Source organism: Cnephaeus nilssonii (assembly GCF_951640355.1).
Source record: "Cnephaeus nilssonii genome assembly, chromosome: 9".
Classification (NCBI taxonomy): Eukaryota; Metazoa; Chordata; class Mammalia; order Chiroptera; family Vespertilionidae; genus Cnephaeus; species Cnephaeus nilssonii.
The window spans coordinates 28,769,815-28,785,585 of record NC_137080.1 but is presented as its reverse complement, the minus strand read 5'-3'; the positions used below and the strand labels follow the sequence as shown (position 1 = coordinate 28,785,585).

General features: G+C 38.3%; 1 protein-coding gene across 19 annotated transcripts in view; it reads left to right on the top strand.

Moving 5' to 3' along the window:
* HIVEP2 (HIVEP zinc finger 2) overlaps positions 1–15,771 on the top strand; it is a 182,288-nt gene that overhangs the window by 21,229 nt on the left and 145,288 nt on the right. Inside the window, exon 1 of one of the 19 annotated variants that reach the window (XM_079780251.1) lies at positions 9,723–10,859. The exons of the other annotated variants lie outside the window; for them this stretch is intronic. The gene's annotated coding sequence lies outside the window, so the exon portion shown is untranslated. Of the gene's footprint in view, positions 1–9,722; positions 10,860–15,771 lie in introns of those variants that run through there. 19 annotated transcript variants of the gene reach the window in all.

Genomic DNA, 15,771 nt, shown 5'->3' with positions numbered 1-15,771 from the left:
ATGACGTGAACATTGTCGCAGTATTTGTGATTTAATCGTTACGATTTGGGTAGGGAATCTAGTTTTTTAAAATGCTAATGGTTTTGTAAATTTGAGAACAGTACTGTGGTCCTTGCCTTTGGATGTACTATCCTCAAATTATAGATGGATTTTTACTGTTTTTTTGTTGTTGTTGACATTTTTAGTTTTTAGCTAGAGAGAGGCTTAGGAAATTGAAGCCAAACAAGTAAATCCAGCCTTTTAAATAGATAGGTGTTTTCATTTGCATTCGTGATCTTTCAACTTACATTTTAGAATGTTTAGAACTAGTGACCTATAATTCAGTAACGTGGATCTTGGGTGTTTTATATACTCGCGAGGATGATACAGAAGAGTAGCATCAGCTGGGCAGTCATCCCCTGTGATAAGGTCTCCGGTTGACTCATGAATAGGCTTTGTAATGGTCGATTGTTCTTTTGGCCACACAGCTGAAATGCCAAAGTTCACTGGGAGGTCTGCTAAGGTTTCTTATATCAAAGACTTGACAGAGAGAGGATTTCATAGATGAGAATATTGTTCAGTTGTTCATAATAGACCTAGAAATTATTCTAAGTTGGAACATACACTGTTTACATGTTTAAGTTCAACCGAGTCATCAAGCTGATCACTGACCAATGCTTTTATAATTGTGGCCTAAATGTTTTCCTTTAAAATAAGTCCCCCCCAGGATCGTTAGATGTGTATATAGCACAATGCCATTTCCCTCGGGACACTTTCAGCTGATTTAGGCAGTAAAGAAATTGAAGATTATTTGAGTACATTTAGAAGAAGAGCTATAGATTTAAACATTATGTCTCTTTTAGATTGCTTTTTCCTTTGACAGAATATATAACAAAGATCCTCTCTTTCCACCATTGGGGCTTCACTCAGGTTGCTTTGGTAGCACTCTTACTTGGTTATGAAGGGCACAGAAATATTTGTACCTGTATTCTCAGTGGACCACTAAAGGAAATAAAGTTAGAAGTTAAGAACAGAGAGGAAGCTGTAGCTCTTTGGTGCTATGCCAAAGAGAGCAGACTCCATTAGAATAGCCTCCGCAGTTTCATGGATTCAAGGGGCAAATGGGGTGGTGCAAGTGAAAATGTTTTGTAAAACTGGAAAGCACTATGCTAATGCAGATAAGTTTTCTATATGATTCTCTTGTTCCTTCTCTCCTCCTACAGTAAAATTAGACAGAATGTATATCTGAAGCAACAAGGAAAACTCTTAAAGTGGATGTTAGTTTCATTCTTTGTGGCCACATTATAGTTGGGTCCCCTGCACCATGTTTATTTGCTCTATAATAAGACTTAACCACTTTTAAACCCAGCTTGGCCATTTATAGCACTGGTATTATAAAAGTATTTATTTAGCAGCATTAATATAAGGATCAATTACTCCAGATCTGTATTAACAGTAATCCTTAGTTTTTGTGCAGCATCTTGTTGGAGGTGGCTAAGTAGGATCTTTAGAAACATTAATTAAATCTCATAACAACCTGGAGATTAGCATGCTGTTCTATGAAAACCACTGTGTGGAGAGTTTTTATGGACTATACTTAGAATTTAAAACTTTATAACATCAACCCAGACCCAACACCTCATTTGCAATTATGGTCCAAACATGTAATTTGATTAATATGTGAGTTACAGATCTACCTATTTTTGGAGATATATTCTTTTATGTGTGTGTGTGTGTGTGTGTGTGTGTGTGTGTGTGTGTGTGTGTGTTGCAGAAGCATTTTGTGCCTTTGTAGTGACCAAAACTATAGTTCTGATTAGGATGAATAGAAAAATATCTTTTACTTCTCAGCTAAGAAGTTTGTGCTTCTTGAAGGAAAATCCTAGAATAAATGCAATTCTCCGTTATATCTTGCAATCATAATTGGAAATACTTAAGAAAGTATTTTAAAGGAATTGGTTGTGTACTGTCTGTCTTTTCCAATGAATCTCACAAGCTGGGGCAGAATATGTCTTGTCCTCACTGAATCCCCAGTGCCTAGAACAGTGCTCCACTTGGAGCAGAGGCGCAGGGCGCTGGTGCTGAATGGAGAAATTGAAAGGTGATGCCACTGTCTCTTATATTTCAGATGATATTTCTTGTGCCTCAACTATTGCTTCAGAACCCTCTGAATGGTTTGAATTCAGCAAATATAAGACATTATTTGATTTTTTTAAATGAGATGTAGACATATACACTGAGTGGCCAGATTATTGTGATCTCTGAATGCATAATAATCTGGCCACTCAGTGTGTGTGTGTGTGTGTGTGTGTGTGTGTGTGTGTGTGTATATATATATATATATATATATATATATATATATATATATGGCCCAATGTATGAATTCGTGCATGGGTGGGGTCTGGCCAGCCTGGCCAGGGGGAGGGGACATGGGTGGTTGGCTGGCCTGCCTGCTGGTCGAACTCCTGGTCGAGGGGACAACTTGCATATTAGCCTTTTATTATATAGGATATACACTGAGTGGCCAGATTATTATGCGTTCAGAGATCATAATAACCTGGCCACTCAGTATAGTAGGTGCACAATAGGCACTTATTACATTGAAAAATATTCAAAGAATCATGATAGTAGCAATATTGCCATCTTGGGTGCTTTATTTACTATTATAATAATTTGCAACCTTTTTTTTTTCATCTAAGCAGTCATATTTTTTTTAAAGCTTATTGACCTATTGATTTATAAAAGAAGATATTTAGGGAAGCTAAAGAACAATGCAGTTGAATTTGAATCTTTTATTTTCTAGCACTTAACCTTAAGATTCTGCATAGCAGTTTGAGATCCAAAGGTTCTTTGAGCTCTTAAACACAATTTATATTTTATCATTGATTGCCTTATAGGATCTTTGATGCTACATTTGTGCCTTTCTGGATATTGGGATTGTGGATTAAAAGACACCTCTGTACTTTCAGTGCCTAGGATGGTGTCCCAAGGAATTTAGAGGCTCAATAGGGCCAGCTTCCTGGGTGGTCAGTCATGTGATCTGTTCAGAAGCACCTCGAGCTTTAATGTCCTGCTGTCTTGAAATTCTTAATTTTTGGACAAGGGGATTCTGTATTTTTGCTTTGCACTGGGCTCTGCAAATTTTGTAGCTGATCTTGTTGCTCAATAAATATTTGGGGCAAAATTAGTGACAACTATAGAACTTAGAAACTTAGATTTTATTTCTGAAAATATTGGTTTGATCATGGGCCTTAGTTTCTCTGTTTCTCTTAGGTATGACAAAGTGAAATATAGACTGTTTGGGTTCAATCCAAGCAAACATCTCAACTAGAATATTATTTGGAACTGAGGATGAATGACCTTAAAAAAAAAAAAAGACTTCTCCAAATCTCCAAAGTGTTCAGTATATTCTCTTAGTTGGGTTGGGCTTAATGGAGGTGCTATTAGAATGTGGAAGACTGAAGCTAATATAATGGGAAATATAGAGTTCAGGGCATGACAAGGAATTGGGTTTCAGAGCTGGGCGGCCTGAGTTCTGAGTTTGAATGTTGTCTCCCCCCAACTCCCCCTCCCCCGCCACTCACTTACTAGGTGTGTTAATAATTACGTTATCCCGATTCGTAAATCTGATTTTTTAAAAATTTTCTCCCTCTGGGTGGTAGGTTCCTTTTATTTTTCTCAGGGAAGTTTATTGTCTTATTATTTTAAGCAACAATCCAGCTTCTAAATTCTTGAAGCTTTAAGGTATATGTGGGGATTTGTTTCTAGGTAGTTACATGGGCTCACCTTCTGGTGTGGGTCCTGGGGTCTTAGTTTGTGGGGGAGTCTGGGTGGTGCAGGAGTGGACTGCCGCTGGGATGTCACTGGGAAAGCCTGGCCATTGGACCAAGGCCAGCTCTGAGTGCCCTGACCTTTGGGAGCCAGCACTTCGGAGATACCAAGATAACTAAGTGACAAATAAGTAGCAGACTATGTCAATAGGGACATTATTCTTATGTTTGTGACTTTCTTTTTAGCTGCAACTCTTTGACCTTCTGTAGCAGTTATGCAAAGTGGGACTATCATCTTATCTTGGGAGAGGAAATGAATATGAAAGAAAATCTTTGCTGGGCTTATAGAAAGATTGAACTACTGTGTCTTTACAATGAACAGAATTACTTTTTACGATGAAACTCATGTTCTACCATAGAAATACTTTTAAAAACTTTATTTATGTCTAAGGACATAAAAATGTACTTAAGCTCTGTGTTTTTACCTACAGTAAAGACTATGCAGAGTGTCTAACTTCTATAGTTACATCTGGTGAACAGATATTTCTTTGAGACATTCTTGCCTCTGTTGAGGACCAAGATTCTTTGCTATTTAACATTAGTGACTAATGTGGAGTTGGCATATATTTATTTACAGTTTACTAATATTACTTGAGAATAGTCACACGTCACACTAATGTGAAAGGAACAGAGTGAGAGCCAGGTCAGGGTAACCTTTTTATAAAAAAACTAAATGTACTTATAATTATCAGTATTTAAAAATGCCATTTTATCATTCTTGCATAGATAATGTATACTGCATTTATTTCCTAAAGCTTAATAGGTTTGAACATGGAATTTACTTGTAGAAGGCAAATAAGAAAATAATACAAGGAGGTCTTTGAGTGAGTAATGATAAACTTCTCTACTCTGTGCTATGACATGTGTTTCCTTAAGAGCAATGTGATTCTGGACAGAAGGCCTCTATGTGAGAAGAAGATTGCTGTGGACCTAGATATCTGTAGACAGTTCCTGATTTGAGCTGCAGCTGGTCAAGCACAGCTGAACAACGAGAATCTAGTAGGATTCATTTTTATTTTTATTTTCAATGCACAATTATGAATCGATATAAAAATATAAAGCTCTGACACGCTAAAAAGCAAACAAACCACTGTTATCAGAAAGAGGGCAAAGGGTGTTTTACACAAAAGGCATTAAGTATTGTTTTCTAATTTTCCTTTTACTTGATTCATTAAGATCTTGTCTCATGAAAAAAAAAAAGAGAATTACTTCAAAGATCTTTGTAATTTTTGAGGGCTGTTTTTGCTTGTGTTTTTATAGGCCTAAAGTAAAAACACATTGACAACATCCTGGGATTAAAAAAGCCAGTGAGAGCGAATGAAAATGTGATTAAACTAGGTAGCGTTATGGGACAGATGGGTGACTAGGAACTAACAAAGACATTTAAATCAAGCAGAAGAATACGTTTTAAAAATAAAACAATCTAAATTGTGTTACTTAGAAGTAAAATAATATGTAGGGAATTATGGGCTATGAAGAAACACATGACTGTGTTAACTACAGATATTAATATATTTAAAAAAAAATCATGGTGGGAAAAAAAATCATGGTGGGAATGATTTAATCTGAGACACCGAGCTCTCTCAGTTAGATTGTTTCTATGCCAGCATCATTTCCTAAATTATTGGAACCTGGTGTCAGAGCTTATTTTTACACTGCTTGGTGATGGGAAAATACATTTATATAAGTTAAGGCTCTTTCACTCATTTATTTCACCTTGTATTTATATAATTATATGACTGTTAGTTCTCTAAAATTGGAAGGACAGTATGTTCATTGGTGAACAAGAAGTCGGTATAGAGTGCTCTATTTTTACCCGCTGTGCTTCAGGGTATCATGTTCCAAAGAGGTCAGCTGGGCATGACCTCATGGGCATGAATCTTGGGGAGACAATTCTGAAACTGCCACCGGCCTGCAGAGTTGAAAGCCCAGGCAGAACCTCCCAATGCTGTATACAGGAGGTGCCTAGTCTGTTAATGCTTTAGGACATTTTTCTTAGTAGCATCTAAATTCAGAACTGAATCCAAAGATAAGAGGACTGGGTAGGGTGTAAGGCCCTGGAGGATGTAGTTAGTAGGAAGCAGCATTTGCATTCATGAACACTCTCTGGGTACTGTCACATTTTTAACACTGAGTTTGTTTAATAGAAAATATAAATAGGAAGTAAAGAGGAGGGTGTTGAAGGAAGAAGGTATTGCAAAGGGTAGTAGAGACTATTATGGTACTTTGTTTCATTATAACACTATTCTTGGTAAAACTATAGAAAAATAGTATGTTTTTGAGCATGTGTGGGAAGCTACTAGAGAAATAGGACTTGTTTATCTGGTGTACAGATATGATTATTTATGGGATACTGGTTAACATTACTGTCCTTCGTATAATCATGCGTAAGGTTTGTGGCAGCTGTTGAGTACACATATCATTGGAAGTTGTTTATAAGATTCTTATTTAGTAAAATAAATTCAGAAATACTAACATTTTCCCATCATTTAGAAAAGATGTTACACTGTCTTTTATCATCACTGTTAATGAGAATGAGAGTTGTTAATTTGAAGATCACATTCACTCACCGATGCTGCCATTTGCAGTGTGCGCAGTTGTACATGGAAGTCACATATGAGGCTTCTGCTGGCTATTGCTGTTCCCTTCTCAACATCACACCATGATATACACTAGTAAAATTTTATAATAGGGCCAGGATAAGTGAATTTCTCATTTTGGTGATGTAGTATCAGTACTCTGTGCCTTTTTCTATTATTAGTGTATTTTTTTTCATATCTAGTAGATTGGTAATCCTGAAAAAGAATCAACTGGTGCTAAAACCAACAGTACATCACATGTGAAACTGTTACTTGATTTTCACTTACTCATATGTGGACAATTATAATAAGAGTAGGAAAGAAATTATCAGCTAATTGAGATTTGAAATTTTCAGTGATGTAAGTTAATAATTATTTATGGCAGCATAACTGTTAAGAATACCATATCAGAAGAAATGTATTTAAAATCTAGTTAACTTAAACTAAATTATAATCTATAACATTTATTGTATATCCATTATGCTAGAGTAGAAATTAAAAATACTGTATATATCTATCCAAAATATAAGAATTTGCATTGCAATATAATAGACAATTAAAACAAAACAGCTTCTTTCAACACATGTATGAAGCTTGCCTACTATTCATTAAATTATTTAACAAATATTTATTGAGTGTTATGTGCCAGGCACTATTCTAAGAGCTGGGGATAGAACAGGAACAAGATAGGCATGGTTTCAGTCTATGTGGGAGACACTCATCCACATTAATCCAATAATCATACAGATGTATATTACAAATTATGCTTAAGTGCTAGAGAGGAGAACAGGGCAGCCTTGTTTGGAAAACCAAAAATGTTAAAAAGTCTTTTCAAAGTCAAGGAAAGATTTCCTGAGGAAGGGGTATGTGGAGCCCAGAGTGACTGATAAGAAAACATTACTTACATGAAGGGATTTGGTGGGTTCTGCAGCTTGAGGGAGCAGCTTGTTCTAGGCCCTCTGATGGATGGGATCATGGTCCCATCAAAGGCGTAAAGGAGCACTACTGTGGCTGAGCTCTAAGTGCAAGGGAGGGAACCTCACAGAGTTGGCAGGGCCATTGCATGCAGTCTTGTAAATCTGGTTTAGGATTTGGGTCTTTATCTTAAAATGAGTGCAATGGAAAGCCATATAAATTGTTTAAACGTGGGGGTGAAAGGGTCAGATTTGCATTTTGAATATCCCTTGGTCTGCTGGGGAGCAAACTGGAGAGTGCCAAGAGTGGAACTAGAACTTGTCAAGCGATTATTGTGGCCAACCAGGGAGTAGATTGCTACACTGGATTAATCCACTACTGTGAGGTGGTGCAGGTGGAGAATGGAGAAAAGTGGGGAGATTTGAGAAATGTGAGAGATTTCTTGGAGGAGAAATATATAGGATTTTATGGGGATTTGGTATGGAGAGTGAAGAAGAGGAAATAGCCCAGAATGTATCCTATGTGTGGCCTGTGCACCTGAATGGGCAGAAGTGTCATTCATTGGAATGCGATTCACTATAGAAGAGCTTGGTTTAAGGGAGTGGTGACTTTTGCTTTTTGACTTGTTGAGATTAAAGTGGTTTAGAATGTGAGTGGAGATGTCAAATAGTTGAACATGTGGTTCTAGAGGAGAGGACAGACTGGAGAAAGAAATTTTGGAGCCATCAGCATATAGGGTAGTAACTGAATTGGGGTAAATGAGAGGGTGAAAGGAGAATACATAGTGTGGAAAAAAAGAGATGGCTTGGGGCTGACCCTGGAGAAACTGACTATTAAAGGCCTAAAACAAGTGAGTGAGCCCACCAAGAAGATTAGGAAAGGCTAACTGGAGACAGACAACAATAAAGAGAGTCATAGCATCAAAGTGAGGGGAGATGTTCATTTCCTAGGGCTTCTGTGACTAAGTACCAGAAATTAGGTGGCTGAAAACAGCAGAGATTTGTTTTCTCACGGTTCTGGATGTCAGAAGTCTGAAATCAAAGTATCAGCAGGGTTGCTTCTTTCTGAGGGCGTTGAGGAAGAATCCCCTCCATGCTTCTCTCCTAGCTTCTGGTGATGGTCTATCATCCTTGGCATTCTGTGGCTTGTAGATGCATCACTCCAATATTGGTCTCCATCTTCACTTGGTGTTCTGTCTGTGTCTCTGTGCCTTCATGTGACAGTCTTCTCATAACAATACTGGTCATGTTGCACTCATCATAAGTATAACCTCATTTTAACTAATTATATCTGTGAGGATGACTCTATTTCCAAATAAGGTTACATTTTGAGGTACTGGGGTTAGGACTGCAACATATCTTTTGGAGGTGGGATGAGGTGGTGACAGACACAATTCAATGTATAACAAGAGGATACAGGCTGATTGCTTCTTGTAAGGCCTTCCTAGGAGTCAGTGACAATCAAGACTGTTCCCATTCTTATATTTTAACACAAGGTAGTAATATTCTGTCCAATGAGGTGAAAATAAATTGTGTATGGTAGCTGAAATGAATATGAGGGTGGGGATAGAAAAAAGCCCAAAAGGGGCAGGATAAGATAGGAACAAAACTTCTTAGAGGAAATGAAATTTGAATTGAGCCTTGACAGATGGGGTTCAGGATTTAAATTTGTGGGCAGTTGAGTTTGTGAGCAGTTGAGGTAGAGGGAGCATAAGAGGAGAGAATCTGCATAAAGTCTTGATCTGGACAAATGTTCCTAGCCTTTAATAAGTTGGAATCTGTTGCCTGGCCAGTGTGGCTCAGTACTTGGACATTGACCTATGAACTAGGATGTCACAGTTTGATTCCCTGTCAGGGCCCATGCCCAGATTTCGGGCTCAGTCCCCAGTGGGGAGTGTGCAGGAAGCAGCCGATCAGTGATTCTCTCTCCTTTTCCCTTTCTGTCTGAAATAAATAAAAAAATATTTTAAAAAAAGTAGGAATCTGTTATATGTAATTGAGGTTTAAAGAGCCATGTATTTACTGGTTTCCCTTTATATAAGGGAATAGTAAATACTTTGTGTGTTATGGGGAGCCATTTGGCATGAATTGGGCTGGGTCTCATATTCAATTGCTTTGGTCAACAGTTATTTATTAGAACTTACTATGTGTTGGGCACAGTGCCAAGGACTAGAGATAAATCAAATTTTGGTTACATATTTAACCATTTCTCCCAACACCTCTGCATTAACCATCATTTTAATAAGAGTTCATGGGTAATAATAGGAGGATTTTGTCTTATGACTGTGTTCATTTTCAGAGTCATGAATTTAATAATAGTAACTAATAATAATTAAGCATCTTACTCAGGGCCAAACACTGTTCTAAACACTTAAACTACATTAATGAGTTTAATCTTTATCAAAACCCTATATAGTAGGTTCTACTATATTTCATGGATGGTAAATTGTCATCAAGCAGTGTTTGACTGCATTTGATGTATCTTTAAGAAAGAGCAATAAACCTTCCAAATAATTGAAAGAAGCCATTGGTAGTAAGACATAGTCTGCTTTCAGAAATGTTGAAAAATGGAAAATATGCATATCTTAGTGTTGGTGAACAACTTAAATTTGATGTGTACTATACCTGTATTGACAGATGAGGCAATGGAGGCAACGAGAAGGTAAATAGCTTGGCTGGGGTTACAGACAGACATGCACTGAAGCCAAGATTCTCACCCAGGGGGTTGGTGCCAGAGCCTGAGCACTTAGTCATCCTGCTCCAGTGTCTGCACCAGGACTGAAGAATCTGTAAGCACATCCCCAGTGCCCCAAGTTTGGAAAGGATTTGGTGGTGGGAAAGGTGTGTGCAGGGGTGAAGTTTACTGGTGGGCATCTGACTGATCCTGAACTTTTCAGGGTAGGTCTTTTGGTTGGCCACTTCTTCTCAATCTAACATGTAACAAAGTGAAGAAAGGCCATCATAGTGAAGGAGATGGGGGTGAAGGTGAGGATGGGGCAAGAGTGGGTGACTTTTCTTGTGGAAAATGATGTGTCTTCAGCTCTGTTTTAGGTTTCACTTCCTCTGCAGGCCACCCCAGCACCCCCTCCAATCCTTATCATGATCTCTCTGATTGTCATCAGTTGTGCTCTCACTGTTCTGCTTGGTTTCATTTCCTGTGAAGTTACCTTTCCTCTGATCTAAGGTGGCCCCATAGGTATCTCCAGCTTCCACAGCTTGTGGGAAAGTGTCCACAAGCTTAGTGAAGGATGGAAAACTGCATTAAAGTTGGCTAAATAAAACACTAAGCAGTAAAGTACAAATGTGATAACTGCTTTACATTTTCCATTTTCTTAGACACATTCAGTGTGTCCTGATATATAGGTTTTCCCCCCAAATGTTTCTTTTAAAAAAAATCAGATTTTATTTATCTTTTAGATGATTTGAAACTATCCAAATGATAATACAAAGGAAATTTATCTTCTTTTTAGTGGCCTAGAAGAAGCTCTGAGAATGAAAGTAGAAGTGCTCATTTGGAATCCAAGGCTTGAGTTTTGGAAGATGATGTCATTGCATGAGTAAGAATTGAATTAATACACATTTTTTGAAAAGCTCCTTCTAAGCTGTGCAATCCAGTTCCCATAGGTCTCCGTGAGCACTGGGTTGTCACCCTGCACAGTGGTAGGGGCCCATCTCTGTGTGCTGCCTGGTGACAGTGTCATTGGGTACATAGCCAGAGCTCCTATGATTTATGCAGCTAAGTGTTCTTTGGACCCACTTTTAACATAATTCGATTTTTATCCTTCTAAATATGCAGTACAGGCAATATTTCCATCGAAGCAGTTGCCTCTTAGGAATGATTTATGAAACCTTACCATGTTTCAGACTCTTCTTCTTTCTTTCTCTCTTGCATATCTACATTTTTATCCTTCGGGTGGTCCCATTAGAAATATGTTCTACCTAGTAACCTTTTAATTAAGAGTATATTCTCTATTAGTGGAACTCTTACTGTATTACCTTGTTAGAGTGTTGCGCAAATGAATATGACTCCACTGGTCTTGAGGAGCTAACTGTGGGGGAGATGGGTGCACACATACTTCTCCACCCAGGATGTAGGCAGCCATGGAAAGAGAGTGGTGAACAGAAGGAGCCAAGGGATTTCTGAAGTGGAAGATATGAATTTCTACTGGAGGGGCTTGGAAAGGCTTGGTGGAAGGGGCAACAGTTTGATCACTATTGTTAGCTTATGTTTAAAACCAGTTGTAGCCCTAGCTGGTTTGGCTCAGTGGATAGAGCGTCAGCCTGCAGACTGAAGGGTCCCAGGTTCAATTCCAGCCAAGGGCACATGCCTGGGTTGTGGGCTTTATCCCCAGTGGGGGATGTGCAGGAGGCAGCCAATCAATGATTCTCTCTCATCATTGATGTTTCTATCTCTTTCCCTCTCCCTTCCTCTGTGAAATCAATAAAAATCTATTAAAAAAAAAAAAACAACAGTTGTAAATGACAGTTATGCATCCTGGGATCTGTAGTTGTATTTTCAGAGAGAATGATGCTCCAGAGCAGTGCTGTCCAGTTGAACTCGGCAGCGATGCGAGTGCCCTCTATCTGCCCCTGTAGCCACTAACCACATGTGGTTTTGGAACACTTGCAATGTGGCTGGTGCACCCGAGTTGCTAAATTTTAAATTTTATTTAATGCTGATTTTAAATTTAAATTTAAGCAGCCTCATGTGGCTGCCCTATTGGACAGTAGCGTCAGAGAAAACATATATCACTAACCCAGTATGGTGATTTCAGAGGATTATTTTGAACACACATGCAAGAGGCTTTAATTGATTTTTACTTTTCAACATAATTTGCCATAAATGCTAGCACTGAAACCTCCATGAGCATACAGAAATGCAGTAACTCTTTATAAAGAAAAAATGAGCGGCTAGTTAAATTAGTCATTGACGCTCCCTCCATACACACTCTTGTTAATACATATACGCTCATGTGGATGTGTACTCGCATGTACACACATCCACACAACACACACATCCACACACAGTTTTTTTCCTGTCTTCTGGAAATGGAATAGGGAGAAATATGTTTTTGAATGGCCAGCTGTTTTGAAGGACAGGTAATGGATTAATGATCCTTCTATGGGAAGTAGTGTCAGGTTGGGCAAAAAAGAGTCCCTGATGGGTGAAAGGGACCAGCTTGGCCCTATAATAAGAACTCTGGCAAAGGGTCCGAGATGATTCTTACTTTCCTCATCTACAAACTGGGCATACCAATGCCTCCTCTGCCTATTAAGATGATATATATTTGTAAAAGCTTCTTTTTAGGCGATTTGTTCAAACCCATACCTCAGCGTTTTTATTATCCTGCATTAGGACATTTCTCTTTCTCTCTGTGTTGACTGTGGTACCAAGAGATATGATTACACATATTTCCCCCCTTTATCTGAACTATCCTCTGGCAATCTCTGACCTCTTCAGAGATCCACACTTGAAAATCTCTTCTTTGAAATTTTGCCCCACACTTGTTTTGGAAGTTCTTCCTTTATGAGTTCCAACAAGACTCTGCTCAGTCCCTGCCTCTGTCACTCTCAGAATTTATTTGTCCCCCCAGACCCCCCTACACAGGACTGCCACTGATCACTCATCTGCTCCCCCTAAGTGATGTGTGTATGTTTTGAAGACATATTTCATATGTCTGTGTTTTATCTTCCTGATTAGAAAGGAAGCTTCCTGCGTTCAGAAGGGACCTTTAAACTTTATTTTGTAAACAATTTTATTCAGTGCTTTGTAGATGGTGGCACTTAGTAAATGTTGCAGACTGATAGTAAAACAGAGGACTTGGATCTTTAGGTCTCAGACTGGCATCTTTAATCAGCATTCTGGTTATTTAGGCCAGTGGTTTCAAGCTATATCATGCTCAACAGGCTCCCAAGGTGCTTTAATAAAATTCAAGTTTTTAGGTTTTATAAATATTATTCACTAGGTCTGAGGTGGGCATAGGAAAGCTGAGTTGTCACATCTGGTCATTCTGATGCAGGTGATTGGAGGACGACTCTGAGAGCTGTGGGCTATACATTATGATACCACATCTCAGCACTCTGCTTAAAGAAACTTTTCTGGCAGCAAGGATATTTCTTCTGAGCAGAAGTGTTGCATTTTTATGATTTTTTAAAGAAGAGGATGGGAGAAAGGGTGGGACATTTTGTGGGTAAAACATTTGTTCAAATTGTCTTCTCAAATGTATGCTTCAGTCAGTGAAATAATTGAAATATCACATCAGAAAGAACTGGATAATTTTATCAAACTACAATGATATAAAGCGCTTATGAAGCCTTTACTCAGAGCTTGTTTGTCCCTATTTTAGGCTCAGTTTTAACAGGCTTGATGATCCAATCTTCTAAAGAAGGTTAGGAGCTGTATATTAGATGTAAAGAGAGTAGTGTCATTGGTAAAGGGTGGCACATTGATTGCAAAAGTGATAGCTGACAGTCTGAAGGGGGAGAAAAAAATAGATAAACCATAAAAGTCAGAAATAAGACCTTTAAATGGTGCAACAAAATGTGGGCCAATGGGGCAGCTGAAGATTGAAGGGGTAAGTAAATGCATTCATCTCAGTAGCTATAGAAGGCATCACTGAATTACTCAGTTTACAGTATTTCCAGGGCTTAATGGACTGCTTGTCTTATAGGAGAGGCTCCATAAGTGTGTGTGTGTGTGTGTGTGTGTGTGTGTGTGTGTGTGTGTGTGTATTTGGTATGGTAATCTATGTTCATGATAATGACCCTAGCATTTTTGTAGCAAATCAATATATATAAATAAATCCTATATAATAAAAGCCTAATATGCTAAGTATCTGGTCATCCAGTATGTCATTCAACCAATCAAAGTGTAATATGCTAATGATATGCTAAGGCTGATCAACCGCTTGCTATGACATGCACTGACCACCAGGGGGCAGACAGTAGACCTGTCGACCAGTCGCTAAGAAGTACACTGATTACCAGGAGATAGGCACTCCAACTGGTAGGTTAGCTTGCTGCTGGGGTCCGGCTGATGGGGACTGAGTGAGACAGGCTGGATGCCCTGGAGCCCTCCTGTGGTCCCTCTATGGCTAGCCAACCTCCTGCGCCCCTCCCCGGCCTTGATCGTGCATTGGTGGGGTCCCTCGGCCTGGCCTGTGCCCTCTAGCAATCCAGGCTGAGGGACCATCCCCCCCTCCCCCGAGTGCACAGATTTCGTGCACTAGGCCTCTAGTAAGTAAATAAATAAATAGGTTTGCTGTGGTAATCTATGTTCATGATAATCACCCTGAAATTTTCTGGCTAAGAAGAGAACCAAGTAATTTTAAACTTTTACATAGGTATATAAAAAATTCACAAATTTTTGTTATATGAAGACTTATTCTACATGCTTAGTATGTAATTCATCCCCCAGCTCTCTACTCTTTAGTATTGTTGCCTTATCCCCTGCCTTGTTTATATTTAAATTCTTAAAATGCACGTGATTTATTTTTCAGATTATGGATGCCCATCTATGTAGATATAAAATAAAATATTTTGAATCATCAACCAATGTACACTATACAAATGCCACATGAAAACAGCACATTTTAATGTTTTCAAAAATATTCAAATATATTTCTGTATATAGATAGAGATCTGTCTACATCAATTTGAAGATGTCTCTTTTTATATAGCTAAGCTGAATCATATTTCATATGGTTAATTTTTTTATAGATCATAATGGTTTTCTTGGAGCATGCTCCATCTATTAAAATAAGTATTTTAGCATGCATGTTAATTAAGAAAATGCATATTAAGAAATGCCAAGAAGACACGTGGGCTCCATCTAATAGAGAAAACCATATTTAGAATAGTGTACCTTCTCTCCAAGTGTCTCACATTTGTGTCCTTTAAAAGTGGCCTTTAGTAGACATTTATTAACTGAAAAAGGAAAACTATTTTTTGACATTATATAAAAAAGGTTAAATAGTCTGTGGTTACTTTGTACTTTGTTTCAAAACTGTGTTTTTAATAGGCTGTGTAGAAGTTGGAATTCATTTTCTCAGAGGGTTGAGTCCTTTTCTTGAAGGGAGAATGGAGTGAGGAGGAAGTTTTCTTTGTTCATGAGTACATGTTTGGTCTTAGGCAAAATTGTGAAATAAGGACAAGTGTGTCTTTGACAGTGACATCCTAGCACTTAGCACTCTCTCAAATTCAGTGGGCCAGTCATCAAAATTTACTAGTCCTACGTCTCCTATCACTATATTTCATTCTAGTCTAAAAACTATTCCCTCAAAGTTTTTTGGTTCCCCAATCATCAAAAGTCCCAGCCAACAATACCTGTTCTGATGTTCACAATGGACATGGAACTATGTATAAAGAAAAGTGATACCTATTCCATTCACATTCTCATGGAGTATACGTACAATCTGGTGTTGGTAGGAAGACATGTGTAACTAACTCATTATACTAGAAGAGAGAATA